Source organism: Gavialis gangeticus, unplaced genomic scaffold, assembly GCF_001723915.1.
Source record: "Gavialis gangeticus isolate Ggan-Ray unplaced genomic scaffold, GavGan_comp1, whole genome shotgun sequence".
Classification (NCBI taxonomy): Eukaryota; Metazoa; Chordata; order Crocodylia; family Gavialidae; genus Gavialis; species Gavialis gangeticus.
The window spans coordinates 10,728,793-10,729,151 of NW_017728964.1; positions in this window are offsets into that span (position 1 = coordinate 10,728,793).

Consider the following 359-nt stretch of genomic DNA (forward strand, 5'->3'; position numbering starts at 1 on the left):
CAGGAACAATTAATAATAATTGGAGTATTAATAATAATTGGACTGATAATAATCAGTCTTGCATCATGGTGGGGAAGTCCCTGCCCAAGAAAACGGAGGTGAAGAATTGGTTAAAGAGGTCTGCTTTCTCCTCTGGTGCAACCACCAGATTGCCCAGAGAATCTTGCAGGGGCCCCACATTTTCCGGTGCTTTCTTCATCCTCCCTATATATTTGAAAAAGGACTTTTTATTATCTTTGATCTTGGACGCTAGTCCTAGCTCTATGTCCTCCTTAGTTTTCCTGACAGCCCCCCTCCAGGCCCAAGCAGAGGAGGTATACTCCTCTTTGGAGATAGCAGCCCCCTTCCACCGGGTGTAC